The 14,375-nt window shown below is 35.8% G+C and overlaps 1 long non-coding RNA gene across 1 annotated transcript in view; it reads right to left on the bottom strand.

The window, feature by feature from the left end:
* Positions 1-3,455: 3,455 nt before the first annotated feature.
* The window catches only part of LOC120480349 (uncharacterized), a 72,832-nt gene continuing 61,912 nt past the window's right edge, over positions 3,456-14,375 (bottom strand). The window contains exon 4 of the long non-coding RNA XR_016148469.1: positions 3,456-4,290. This is a non-coding gene — a long non-coding RNA (uncharacterized LOC120480349). The remainder of the gene's footprint in view (positions 4,291-14,375) is intronic.

Raw genomic sequence — 14,375 nt, forward strand, 5'->3', positions numbered from 1 at the left:
GTTCCTCAAACCACATAAACATTTTGAAGTAAGAAATGGTCATTGAGAAAAGTGTTATTTGAGTTTTTAGCCTTCTAAATAAAGTAGTCGGGCAGCTGAATCAGTACATGCTGTGGGTCAGAATGAAACTCTGCGGTTGCGGTCGACAGAACGGCAAGTCATTAAGAGGTTGAAATAATGCAATATTGTTTCTCCCTATTCTGCAGTTTCTTGTCAGAGATGTTATCACACGGCTTTGAATGACTTCAGGACTTCCGGCCATTTTCGTTTAAAGAATGCTACGTAATTGTAATGATCTGGAAAATAGTAGCAAGCCGGTCACACTCTGTTGTTTTTTTTTTTGTCACTGTTTATGTTTTAAGATGACGGATAGTTTAAGTTGGGAATAGAAAGTCTTTAACATTGTAATCACTTCTTTTTTTTTTCTCTGCAAAATGTGTACACAACAATCAGTGGATAAAAATGTGGGTTACAAGTCCATTGTGTTAGGCATAAGAAAGATTTTTTTTTTCTTTTTAAGGATCCAGATGGGCCGCATTTGATTGGAATACAATGGGGACATTGCATCATTGACCAAATTGGATTTCAGCATCAGAGAAATGTAGTCTTTACAGTAAAATGGTCATTTTGTGAAATAATATTACAACTTATAATAACTGTTTTCTATTTTAATATACAATAGTCAACATTTGAATTGATCAAAAAAGTTCAAAGTTGTCCTATAAGAACGAGTATTGTTCAAAATTAATTTATAACTTTGATGAAAGGTTTTGATCCACTTCAAACGTTGATTACTGTATATTAAAATGTCATTTATTCCTGTGATGGTAAAGTTGAATTTTCAGCATCATTACTTCAGTCTTCAGTGTCCTTCAGAAATAATTCTGCTGATTTTGAAAACAGTGGTGCCATTTAATATTTGTTGTTTCGTTAAAACATGTCTTTAAAATATAATTATATAATTTATTTGTTTTTACTGTCACGTTTGATCAATTTAATGTGTTTCTCTCACTGTTTGTTATGAGATGACGCAGTTAACATTTAGAAAAGAAAGTCTTTAACATTGTCATCAATCACTTTTTTTTTCTGGAATATGTGTACACAACAATCAGTGGATACAAATTTAAGTCCATTGAGTCCATTATGCTAGACGTAAAGAAATATATAGAAATACAATATAAAAAAGGCAAATGCAACATTACGTGACTGAACAAATTGGATTTCACTAGCAATGTGAATTAAATACAAAAAATCTTATTATTACAGCCTTATTAACAAGTAGACTTGGAGTATACTAAGCATAATGTGGTCAGTCCTTTTTATTAAGTCACATTCTAAGAGCTGTGAGATCTAGCTAATGTTAGCCAAGACTTATTCTGTGAAAAAAAATAACGTTCAAATCAATTTGCAAAGGTATATTAATGTTTACGGAATTATCAATGCAGCCAAATATTACAGATTGTAATTACTAATGGCTGACAAACCTCTTTCTCTCCCTCACTCTCTCATACACACACACACACGTTCAGTTGTGACTGATGAATATTACTCCATCAAGCAAAATGAAACAACGCCAAGTGACTGAGCCAATCAATCTGTCGGTTAGAATGATCAAGGCTGTTTATATGACACTGCAATGGACAAATACAGCCATAAGACACAGTTTACACCCATAAACAGATGTTTTGCATCAGGTATGTGGTTTAGTCGGCTGTTAAGGACGTCTTAAATGACCCCAATCAGGGAATGACAGAATATTTGCCAAAAAAAAAAAGCCGAAACCTCAAATTTTAACTTCTACGGCGTGTTATGCAGGAAGGATGAATGAGAGCGATTCCAAGGAAAATACCAAACAAGCTTTCAAGTGTGAGTCAAAACTGGAAAAAAAAAAAAAAAAGTTGTAGAGACAGCAAAGGCGATTTTTTAAAGCCCACCCAGTCCACACTCTTACATTCATCCTTTTAGGACTCATTCAGTGATGGCTAATTGGGTATTAATGTGCCAAAAAAATCTAAATGAAATAACATAGGATTTGCCAAGAAAATCTAAGAGGAACAGGTCTCGAGATTCAGCATGGAGAGCCGCTCTGGAGCTGGCAAGAGATTTATGACATGTTAACGCGGTCGACGACAGGGCAGTCCGCGCCAAGGCATCCCGCTGCGTGTGCATTAAGGAGCCGGCTCTCTTAAACATGCTGATCAAAATATTAATGCTAAGAGTAAACACAGGCTCTTTATCTGACAGTGATTTACATTACAGAGACCTTAATCCAAGAGCAGGCCAGTGCTTCCCTCATTAGCCGCCGCAACCTTTACCTCACACTTCTCTGCCACGCTCACAGGTGGATGCACTACTCTGTGTGACTGTTGTGTTTATGTTATCTTTTCATAAGCTCCGCTTGAAATTTGTCAAACTGCATCATTGTTTAACTATGTGCCAGTCAAACGCAGGCGTGCCAGATGGTTGCCTCTCCCCCAACCTTGCCCTTGGCGGTTTCAGTCATACCGAATTTCAAAAGTGAAGTCTCTTGTCCACTGACTTGCTTTTTTCACACCCTTTTTTCATTTGCTTCTGCCAGGGTCTGCCCATGGAAAGGTGTAACGGCATTCACCGAAATCTAAAATGGACAGATGAGGGGGGGAAAAGCGCCCTCAAGTAGATGCACATAAGTTATATGACCGTTAAAAAAAGCATAATTGCTGAATTGTTTAACATAGCATTTTCTCATAGGGGTCAGAGTTATGGAAACTGTTAATGACAGCTTGCGCTGAAACCGAGACCATGGAAAAGTCAGAGAAATTTGTCACTATTTCATTATGAAAATAGAGGACCTACCGCAGACGCATGTACTGAAGTGTCGTTTTTAATATATGTTATTATGTAAGTTACAATATGTTTCATAAAAAGGAGTTAAAGTAGTAGTTCACTTAAAAAAAAAACTTTTGCTAATAATTTACATCCAAGATGTCCATGTCTTTCTTTCTTCAGTCGAAAAGAAATTACTTAATTCCAGGATTTTTCCCCAAATAATGGATTTCATTGGGAACCAAACGGTTCAAGGTCCAAATGAGAGTTTCAGTGCAGCTTCAAAGGGCTTTAAATGACACCAGACGTCTTATGAAGCCAAACGATCGGTCATTTCAAAAATAAATAAAAAAGTTTAAGTTTTATAAGCACAAATGCTCGCCTTGCTCTGTTCTGTGATGCGCGTTCGTTCGTGACTCTCCTGTTCAAACTCGTTCATCAAAATGAACAAATCTTTTTTCGAGTCATGACTCGAAGGGTCCTTGATAAGACCCTTATTCATCATCTGGTGTCGTTTAAAGCTGCACTGAAACTCTCATTTGGACCTTGAACCGTTTGGTTCCCAATGAAGTCTATTATATAAGGAGAAAATCCTGGAATGTTTTCATCAAAAACCTTAATTTCTTTTCAACTGAAGAAAGAATGACATGGACATCTTGGTTGACATGGGGGTGAGTAAATTATTAAAAGTTTTTTTAAAAGTGAACTACTCCTTTAACTTAGCGTAGCTAAAGAAAATTAGAGCATAGATGTTCATCTTTTGTAAGGATTGCAGGAATAAAAGAGTGAAATCCGACTGACATAAAAAGTCTGCACCTGGAATGGATGCACTTTAACAGAAAGGCGTTTTCCAGATGAGGGTAGGAGTCAAGAATGTGTTAATGTGTTTAAGACAATCCACCCAAAGATTAAGCCTAATAGCAATTGCAGATCTTTGTTTTGACAAGTGGAAAAAAGCACCCAAAATAATATTTACAGCAGACGAGTATCTTTTTACTAGATGGTGGATGAGCTTTGAATCAATTTAGCTAGCTAATGTTTGATTCTCTTTTTTTCATCTTTGGGTCTTTCACCTTGTGCTAGTCAAAATGTTACAAATGAGGTCTTCGCTGATCCATTTTCAGGGTGCGTTGGCCACGAACACGGGCCATGGCTGGATGTCATGAGTGAAGGTCCAGATGGTCCTATCAGTGTCTCTGCTTCAAATCTAAACAGGTTGACATTTTGCAGGTGCTGGAAAACACTGGGATCAAGCGCAACTTCCTCCACGGTTTATAAAAGGAGACAAAGGTCAAGGCCTCCCAACACTACCTCTGATCAGTCCCATCATTCTCTGTAAGTTCTCTGAGCGCGGCGCTTGATAATGTGCAGTTGCAGCGAGAGACTGTGATTGATCATTGACTTGAAAGGACTTTTGTATATAATTCCACTCCCCACTTCAACATGGCTGGGTGTTTTTTTGTCTCTCTCAAGAGAGGACAGTGCCTTGCAGTAAGAAAAAAGAGAGAACAATCAGTACAAAAACAAACCAAAAAGAGAGAAATATTACAGAATAAAAAACAAATATTGCATAAATATTACAAAATATAACAAATACAAACATTTTTGATTGAAAACATAGCATAAAACAAGCATTTAAAACAACATTTCAATTAAAATGTTACATTTTATAATGTAATTTATTCCTGTGAAGGTAAAGCTGAATTTTCCGCAGTTTTTACTCCAGTGTCGCGCAATGCTTTTTTAATTATTATTATTAATGTTGAAAATTGTTACACCGATTAATATTTTTGTGAAAACTGTGATACATTTTTTCAGGATTATTTGATGAACAGAATGTTCAAAAGAACCGCTTTTATCTGAAACAATATTTTGTAACATTATATACATTCATACTGTCACCTTTGATAAAGTTTATGTTAGGTATAAATTAGTACTGTCAAAACTATGGAAATAAAAAATAAAATAAAAAAAAGAGAATACGCTCCCCAAGGTTGCATTTATTAATAATCAAAAAACAGTTAAAACAGTAATATAGTGAAATATGATTACAAAATGAAATAATTATTTTCTATTTTATTTAGTGCTGGGCAACGATTAATCGCGATTAATCGTACCCAAAATAAAAGTTTGTGCTTACGTAATATATGTGTGTAGGGTGTATAATTATTTTGTATATATATATATACACACACACACACACACACACACACACACATGCATGTACTTTATATATTTAAGAAATATTTGCATGCATACACTTTATATATATTTATACATAATTTATATTAAATATAAATATTAATATTTTATATATTGATAACACATTTGTCTTAAATATACATGCATGTGCGTGAATATACAAAATAATTGTACACAGTACACACACATTTATTATGTAAACACAAACTTTTATTTTGGATGCGATTAATCGCGAATAATCGTTGCCAGCCCTAATTTCAATACATTTAAAAATCCAAAAGCTGAATTTTCAGCATCATCACTCCAATCTTCATTGTCACAGGATATTTTAATATCCTGATTTGCAGCTCAAGAAACATATATTACTATTATTAATATCAATGTTGAAAACAGTTTTTGTGGGTTAACGTTAGGCGAATGTTAAGCAGCAAATGCGGTTTTCAACATTGATGATAATAATAATAAATGTTTCTTGCTGATTTAATCCAGAAATCATCTTTACATCAAATGGATCCGAACCATGAATACTGGAACTAAAAGAATCCCAAATACAGAGAAAGGGCTTTGCCTCCTCTTGTCTAAAGTCCCCCCTACAGCACTGATAGCCCCTCCTATATGTACAGAGGTGAAGTAACAGCAATTGCATGCGCTGGAGTGCTGAAAGGCTCAACCTCTGCGCCCTTCTTCTGTCACGCTGAAATTAATAACCGTTGATTTGTATTTAATGCTCAATTTCCTCTCTATTATTACAGGCAGTGTAGCGATGGGCTTGGTTTGAGACAGAGTTCACATGACAGCCTTTCTCTTTTCCTCACTCTCTCTCTCTCTCTCTCTTTCCTTCTCCCACTCTCGCTCTTTTTTTTTTGCAGAATACCAAATGGCTTGCACAAATGTTGCATGCTCGTCAAACAACATCTCATTACCGAGTCACTTTTGGGGCTGTTAGTGCGTGCATGGAAAAATGGGAGAGTGTGTTTTGGGTTTAGTGTTCAAACTTTAAAACAGGAATGAAATATGTCCCGTGCACTGCTCAAAATACACTTATGACGTTCCGTTGAGAGAAGTGTGAATATTTTTGGATGATATCTTAGGCTTTGCGCCCACCGTGGAGGGGAAGACGTGGGCATTGTGTCTCAGGTCAACAAAACAAAGAGAATCATTATGAGTCATTACAAAAGCTGATTGAAATACAAAGCGACACTGTTTTATGGAGATAAATGCCCTAATTTTTCTTCGGATATTCTCAGAGTTAATGTTTATTCAAATTGGGTGAAACATCACACCTCAAACTATTAAAGAGCCATTCAAGTTTTGTTCTGCATCATGTACTTTAGTTGGATTTTTATGGTGTCATTTGTCAAACTTCGTACCTTTCAGTAACACATTTGTCAAAATTTATCAAAGTCAAATGAAAAAAAAAATTCCAAACACATGAAGTTTCACTACTTGCTCTAAAGAAAATAGGGAGAAATGACACATTGTTTAATCAGGCGTAACATATTAAAGTGCCGTTGACTGTGATACAGTATCTCAAAAATCACTGACATTTTGGAAAGCCCTGTCTTCACTCTAAAAATTTTAACAACTTTTGGTCAAATGTGGACAAAGCCAGCCATTAGGGTTTCACTTTTTAATTATATTTTTACCCCAACATTTGGGTTTGTCCATATTTTACCCAAAGTTGGGTTAAAACAACCCAGCATTTTTAGAGTGTTAGATTCACATTTATTTTATTTTTATTTAGCTATATTTTGAAAGTAGCAAACCATACTTGATTATCTGGCATAAATCATATTCGATTACTCTCTTGTCTAACTAATGGTTTAATAGAAAGCATTAATAAAATTAGTCACAAGAGTTTCTTTTATTTGAGTAATCAGTGACCGTGCTTTTTCAAAACCAGCAGAGCATGAGAAACCAGTTATGATTTATAGTCACTATTTTAAACTACCAAAGGGTTAAACGATGAGCAGCCATCACGTAACCTGTGGTTGCAAAAAATAAGTACTTCAAGTTCATTTTATGAAGTGTACTTAAGTAAAATGTTTTTTAAAGTATGCTTAGTATATAAATTTACCAGAAGTATACTTGTAAGTGTACCGTTTCGATACTACTACTTGAGCTGAATTGACCCCCTTTTTAGTGTATACTTTAAGAAGTAAACTTTTGAGTACACAACTAGTTTACAATCAGGTTTTTCATTTGAACTGCAATTATACAAGTGAACTTTGGTACAGTATACTGATAGTTTGTACATGTAGCACATTTTTTTTAGTTTATGAAAGTACATTTTGAAGTATACTTAAACTATTTAGTAACTAACTATAAGTTGATTTTGCAAAGGGAAACGTTTCTGTTTCGCCAATATGAGCAGGGATGCCTCGTATCATAATAAATTTGATTTATATAACCCTTTTGCTACTTAAAGTGTTACATAAACAGGACACACTGTTAAGTCTAAATGCTCTAATAATAGTATAAAACTTAAATTAAATAAATGAATTCAAATCAAATATTTGGAACTTTATTTTTCTTTTCAGTTCACAGAACTGACGCATTAAATATAATAATAATTGTTTGATGGTTTTGAGTTTTATAAACATGTTTCTTTTTCATGTTACAAACTTAAATTTAACTCGAGCTGGGCTGGGATTTTTATTTCCCAGTATGCTTTGCCATGCCAGTTCTGCTTAATTAAATTTAATTAAACCTGCTTAACTGATTACCTCAAATGATTTTGAGTTTTGCCAGCCTATTACAGTTTACAGTGGAGGTGACGGGTACTATCAACACAATACACATAGCACAATAACAGTAGCCATATTTTTTGTAATGCCAAAAATATTTACATGTGCATTGTCCATTGTATGTCATTTTTATTGGATATTCAAATGAAATGAGTCACACCATGTCGAAAAAAAACAACAACTTTTGGTTACTTGCTGTTTAAACACATATCTTCACACTTAGATCATCATCACACCCTAAATGTCAAGCTAATGTAAGTAATCCACGAGTGTGAAAAGACAGTTTACGCTTCAGTCCTCTCCTTTTGTAGCACACTGCAAGCACTGATAAACATTATGAATATGAACTGAAGTGGCAAATGATATTAGAGTTGCCATTCAAAGGCATCAGTGTCTGATGAGTTCCTTTCTCTCGGCCTCCAAAACCCACATGGCCTCTTCCTCAACTCCTGCCCTCACTTTAACAGCATAATTAAATTCTTTCAAGCGCATTCCTGTTCATTTTGTGTCCATCCTTTTTCTTTAAATTATTCCCCGTACCTGTTAACACCTGACACATTACGGCAATTCCCAACTGTCTGTTATTCTCTCATCTTGTTACCTGGCTGTTTCGATTACACCACAAACAAATGGCTTGTTTGTCTTTCATTAACATCAGATCAGTCATCTGGCCACGGTTTACCCATAAACCGAAACACTAAAGCATGTTCCATCTTATCCTTTCCTGTTTAAGGAAATTTCTCTGTGGCATTCCAGAGTGACAGGCCCTGGGATGCAGATTGGGACTTTTCATTATTCCTCTTGTCAGGTTCCCCACCTGTGGCAGTCACAACACATTCTATCCTCCCTCCATCTCCCTGACAAAACACTCCCTCTTGTTTTGACAGATGATCCTCAAAACAGCTGCTGCGAGCGAAAGAGTTAACATCAGAGAGGGAAAAAAACAGACAAGCAAAAGCCATCTCATAAAGACTGTTGAAAAACTGACTGGCACAGTTATAGCGTGATCCATTAAGAGCTCCAAAACAAAAGGTGATGCAAGTCAGTTTGTCAACGGGTGTCTAAATGGCTTGTGGTGAACAGTGATGTAATTGTATGAGCTGCAGAGTGTGTGTGTGTGAGTGAGTGATAGACCTATGCCTTGACTTGTAGTTCTGGAAAAGCTGCTTGGATTGAGAATTATATAAATTATTGCATACATTACAAATAAAAAATTATAATGATGAAAATCTATGGCAAACACTAGTAATGCTACCATTAATCCAAATTACATATTTGAATTATTATTTTTTGGTCGATTTTGGGGAACTACTTTAAAACTTCAGTTTTTCAAACTAAATGTTAAATGTAACATTTTTTAAATCATTTCCTGTAATTTAAATCTGAAATGAAATCTAAAAAAAAAGAATTACATTACCTGAAACGTAAATGAAAAGTAGAAATCTTGACTTGACAAATAGCTGAAATAAATGTGTTTAACTGAAGTGCCAAATTAATAAAACTGGAATAAAGATAAATGGAAGATATATAAAAATATGTTTTTTAAAAAAGAGAGAAATACTTTAAAAAATGACAAAAGCCAATACAATTACTAAAACCTCAACTAAAATTAAAATACAATCAGAAAACATACAAATAAAAGCCAATTAAGACATTAACAAATAAAATAGCAATTTTTAGCAATAGCAACAAATTAAAATAACAATTGAACCAATTAAAAAAAGTGGCTATATCTACACAGAAGCTATTTGCGGATGGATTTTTAAAAAAAATATATAACTGTAAATCTATATAACTGTATATAACTGTAAAACTGTAACTGTAAATCTAATAATGATTTTTGATTTTTGTATTATTTTTTGCAATCAAAACAATATTAATAGCACACAACAAAATGGCACAATAAAGGTGACAGGGATACATTTACAGTAAATTAAACAAAAAACAAAAATCTAAACATTGTGATAAACAAAAGCATTTGCTCTTTTAAATGTTTACTATTTCTGATTTAAATGACTCTCTAAATGGACTGATTCAGTAATACGAATTGGGCTTCCCAAAGAGTGAGAAAGAGACATTTCAGCACTGGGCAAAAATGCTGGGTTGTTTCAACCCAAATTTGGGTCAAATATGGACAAACCCAAATGTTGGGTTACAAAATGCAATAAAAAAAAATTACAGTTGGAAGTAAAAGTTGAAGTTGGGTTAAAACTGAAGTTACATTTTTAACCCAACATTTGGGTTTGTCCATATTTTACCCAAATTTGGGTTCGAACAACTCAGAGTGAGGAGAGCTTGTGATTATTGCCTCAGTTTGATCAAGTTGCAAAACTGTGCATGCAATACAATAACAAAAATCAGCAATGTATCAGATTTACGTTACACCACTGCATTGGAAAGAGTAGCGAGTTACTGGAGAACCTAAAAGAGCTGAGCTATTGTCACGTTACTGAAAACAAGTATTCAAGTTAGCAGCATCGCTACTTTTAGTTCCTCCCCGACGTCGGTGGTGTGTGCATTGTGAACTGATGACTCTAATTGCAGGGATATTGCAATTGTACAAAACATCTGGAGAGAGCATTATGCAACAAATCTGCTTCCTGCCCAAGAGTACAGGAGCTTTACCAAATTGAAGCATATACTTGACAGCATGTCATGCGGCAAATGACAGTACTTTCCAAAATGATGTGTTCCATTACACAGTGATGGGGCTAAACGCCTCTTGCCAAATAAGATTGTCGTGTGAGAGTTATTTTAGAAACTGCACTAATAGCTGTTCTTGCCTTTGATAGCTGTTGGGCAAATGCCAATGTCATTTCAAGTCTCAAGTTTCTAAAATTTGATGATTGGTTTCCTTGCACACAACCTAATCATAACCTGCTTGTGTCAGATTAAGGTTAACCAGGAAATGGAATAAATATTACAGAGAGCCTTTTGTCACATTTTGTCCTCCTCGCAGCATTTATGAACAAATTGTTTGTATTTTTGAAAAACATTCTGAAATGATGTACACTAGAATTAGATGATGACTTTGTTCTGCATTACTGGCCAAATAAAAGCTACTACCGTGACTATACTTGTATTTTCCATGAGGGGGGTCGCCTCATGGGGGCGGCCATTTTGAAATCAAATGACCAGGCAAATACCAGAGAATGTCTAATTGAAGAGATATGGCACTGGGTGGTTACTTCCGGTTTCTGGACTGGCTGCAGTAACACATCTCTGTCCTCGCGGTCGAGTGCAGAATGAATGGGAGTCAATGGGGGTTCACCCCCAGAAATCCACTTTTATCAGGATGTAATTTTTTGTCAAGTAATTTCAAAGTTGCATTCAAAGGGGAGGGCTAAGATAATACACTCAGCTGAAAATTGCATTTTTTAAGTTCACTCATCTGTTCTAAAAATCCGTTCAGAACTGTGATGATGTCACACAATAGCAGAATGCTAGCGTGTTCCGGCCAACAACGGCCTAACCTGTAAGAAATCAACTCATTCATTCGACTTTTGGCCTATAATCTATATTGAACTTGCGGAATCAACAATAAAATCTATGTTGATTTAACGACAAGCAGGTGAAAGAGACACATTTAGCCGTTTAGCCCCATAGACTCCCATTCATTCTGCTCTCGCCCGCGATCACCTCCAGTGGAATTCTAATGGAACTGCAACCAATATGATACACAATGGGGCTAATAGGAAGTGCCAAGGCTCTCCGTTAGACGGGCTCTGCAAATACTAAATGTAAAAAGTGCATTGGTAACTGAAACCGTTAGCTTTAGCATGATACATACACTGTGCTATCTGTCAGCAGCCTAAAACGATTACCACATCGACTACTGAAACATAAAAACATTACAGACTGCACCTTTAACTATAATAAAAAAAAGTATGCTAAATGCAATAACATTTCACCGTATTTGAGCTGGCCTGCCAAATTCGAGAATCTCTTAAGTCCTTAAGGCTCTGAAGAGCCACTTCATGTTTGTTTAGTCGCACAGTCACAAAGTAGATTCGTAGAGGCTCATAAAGAGGGTGGATTGCAGAGCCATGAAGAGCAACTTTTGAAGGCCATCAGTCACACGCAAAAGAAACGTACCACTCACAAAAAAAATAGTAAGCCAAGCCAAGAGAGACTCAATCAAACCATGCTAAATATCGCCATCAAACTCCAGCAAACCATGGCTACGTTTTAGAAATGTGTTCTCGGTTGAGATGAGCCTGATGAAGCTATCAAAACAAATGTAACCACTCCTTCATTAGGTGAGCTCTCTGGCATAGTGTTGTTTGAGCAGAGTGGTTACGAGGGTACACTGAGCTTTGTTGCTTGAGTGACGTGACCTTTTGTTGGCCCTCTTTCACAGAGGATACAGTGATTAAGTAATCACCTGTGTACACAACCTTTCCTCACCTTTCCTTCCAGGCACTCTGTCAGAGCTAAAGGGATGACACACAGCCTGCTTTCACACACCCCCTCGGCCTTCTCCATAGGAAACGGATTAACACCACCGACGAATGCTGATGGCAAAAATGTCTTTAGTGCTTTCAGACAGAGTGCAAGACTGATCATTTCACAATCGTGCATGCAGGGAATGGTGAAGAGTTAAGCTTTTAATGCACCCCGGTACATCATCCCGATTAAAATAAATGCCTTACCGTACTTTAGTGCTGCACTGTTTGTCTTGCACGCTATGGGTAATGAAATATTCACATTTAACTACAAGACAAGTATTTAGCTGTTCTGTGTGTGTTTAGAAGGCTAGACTAAAAGAAATATCAGTTTTATGATTGTGCCAAAATATGTCAAAATGATTCAAAACAAGACAAACCTACAAGTACTTTTTCTATCATTAATTTTCCGCACGTTATAGAATTATAACGTCTTAAAAACTATGACAAATCATAAATGAAGGTATGTGAAGTATGTAGCAGCAAACCACACATTTTATCAGCTTTAAAGGGATACTCCACCATTTTTTTCCAAATTAAACTATGTTATTCCCTTAACTAAGACGAGTTGATGCATACCTCTGTCGTCTCAGTGCGTGCACTCAATCGCTCTGGCGTGCGAGACACTTTGATCGCACTTAACTAGCCCAGTTCATTCAATAGGGGCCAAGCAGAGGAGCTAGTTAAAGGTGTAGTTCACTTTTTAAAAAAAACTTTTGCTGATAATTTACTCACCCCCATGTCATCCAAGATATCCATGTCATTCTTTCTTCAGTCGAAAAAAAAATTTAGGTTTTTGATGAAAACGTTCCAGGATTTTTCTCCATATAATGCACTCTACTGGTAACCAAACGGTTCAAGGTCCAAAAGACAGTTTCAGTGCAAACTGTTCAAAGGGCTTTAAACCATTCCAGACGATGAATAAGGGTCTTATCAAGCGAAACGATCGCTCATTCAAAAAAAAAAAAAAGCTCAAATGGTCGCCTTGGTCTGTTCTGTGATGCACGTTTGTGATTCTCCTGTTCGAACTCATTTATCAAAAGGAAAAAATCTTTTTTTCGTGTCATTTGGGTTATTCAATAAACGAAAGGAATTGATTGATTTGGAAAAAGATTCATTCATTTTGGAGAGTCACAAACGCAGAACAGAGCAAGGCGACCATTTGAGCTAATAAAACTTAAACTTTGCTTTTTTGTTTTAATGAGCGATCGTTTCGCTTGATAAGACCCTTATTTGAAGCCCTTTGAACAGTTTGCACTGAAACTGTCTTTTGGAAACTGTCTCTTGAACCATTTGGTTACCAGTAAATTGCATTTTATTGAGAAAAATCCTTGAATGTTTTCGTCAAAAACCTTAATTTCTTTTCGACTGAATGGACATCATCTGTACAGAACAGTAGTGGGCACATATATACAAAAATAATTTCATACACTAAAGCTTGAAACAATTAAAAAAATCTTCTGTCAAGTACGTCAGTTTTTGTGTTTCTTTTTGACTGGTAATTGGTATGATTCAAGTTTTATTATTTTTTTTCCGATGACCAATTTAGTCACAAAAAGGTTTATTTTTGTGACCAAAATCCACAAAACATACTGTACATCATGTTAGAATAAAGAAAACTTTCCTCTGGGAAAAAATGGTACTGAGGACATATTTTCCAATTATTAGGTAATTTACTTTGCCCAGCTTATTTTTTTACTCCATGTCCATTTGGCAATAAAAACAGTCATTAGGCCAACAGTAACTGACGTGTCCTTGTCGAGGTTAAACATTATTTGAACTGCGGTGTCTAGGGAGGTCATTACAGTCATGCTCATTTAATTGAGGGCTTTGTATGTCACTTTTTGCACACTGTAAATCCAACATTACCAGCTTACTCAAACTCACTCTATTACGTCGAATTTAAAACAATTTAAGTCAGTTTTTCAATATGCCACGTGCAATTAGGCCATTCGACAGATCCAACTGTGTGATTGGCTTCGTCTACCGTTCGTGTCACGGCCCGTTTTTTTTACGATTATCCCCAAAACAAGGCAAAAGGTAGGTCTAATAAAAGTCCAGCTGTAACTCCTGTGTGTTGGACCAAGACCCTTTTAATTTCAACAAGCGCTTTGATGGATGCTAGTTTCAATTTCTTTAACACAGGAAATTAGCTTTCATTCTCGTTGCATCAGTC

This window comes from Pimephales promelas, chromosome 21, assembly GCF_988280905.1.
Source record: "Pimephales promelas chromosome 21, fPimPro1.hap1.1, whole genome shotgun sequence".
NCBI classification, from domain to species: Eukaryota; Metazoa; Chordata; class Actinopteri; order Cypriniformes; family Leuciscidae; genus Pimephales; species Pimephales promelas.